Consider the following 1,216-nt stretch of genomic DNA (forward strand, 5'->3'; position numbering starts at 1 on the left):
ATTTATTCCCAAGTATTTAATCTTGTGATCAGCTATTGTGAAAGGTATTGTTTCTCTTAGTTCTGGCTCTGTATTCTTTTTGTCGCTGTAGAGAAATCCAACTGATTTTTGTATGTTGATCTTGTATCCTGCTACTTTGCTGAATTGATATATGCTGTCTTGTTGACACAAACTACATATATTCACATTCAAAGGTTTAATTTTTTTCCCTCACTACAGAAGCTGAAAAATTAGTACACTTACTTAAAAAGTAATTTGCTATGAAGCATTTATTATTATCCAACACATTTGCTATAATTCTGAAAAATGTGGTTGATTATTTTAGATTATTCTGTAATAATTAATCTAGCGATGATAGTTTAATTTCTTTTTAAAAATTAATTGCTGTACTTTTTCTTTCTATAAACGGCAAACTCTGTTGCTGCTTATGATTTGGTCCACAATGAATCAAGGGGTGTTATTAAACTATATCAGACTCTCAGTTTATAATTAATAAAAATAAAAACACCAGAAGGCAAAATAGAATATGCCTTTTCTGCTAGGATTGAAATGTCAAGTCAAAGGCATCATCATAAACCTCAACTATAACACTGCTGAAAAACAAGAAGATAGAGTGGCATTCAGGTTAAAGATTGCCAGCTAGGCCAGATTTTACTGCATAAAGCCGTTAAGATGTGATCCTGTATCACTGTTTTCCTCGAATATACTGGTCCTCTAGGCTTTTGTAGAGTACTAGGTCCTATACTTATGCTTCAGCAAATTAAAGTCATTCTTGTACAATGAAAAACCCACATTTTTTTCCATAACTTCTACCGGAATATAGACACAATCACATCTGAAATGCTATGTCTGAATATATATGGCAATATTCCTTTCAGTATAACCTGATGTAGTTGCCACATATTTTCTTATAATTATATGTCATTGTTTAAGAAGGTATCTATTGACCATCACAACGCTCATGAGATTATTGGAGGGTTTTTTATATGCTTATCTTTTATTTGGTAAATAAACTTTTTCTTTTTTTCAGGGTAAAATAGTAATGACAGTTTTATTACGAAGTTACATCCCCAAAGGGACTGACCTCCCTCCTTGAAACGAGATATGCAGAGAATGCCTAAAATTATAATTTTATTCAGGAGAAGATGTTGTTGTTGTTGTTATGTGCCGTCGAGTCCCTTGTGACTCATAGCGACCCTATGTACAACAGCCCTAA

Source organism: Elephantulus edwardii, unplaced genomic scaffold (assembly GCF_000299155.1).
Source record: "Elephantulus edwardii isolate Elephantulus edwardi_28Jun2011 unplaced genomic scaffold, EleEdw1.0 scaffold00157, whole genome shotgun sequence".
NCBI classification, from domain to species: domain Eukaryota; kingdom Metazoa; phylum Chordata; class Mammalia; order Macroscelidea; family Macroscelididae; genus Elephantulus; species Elephantulus edwardii.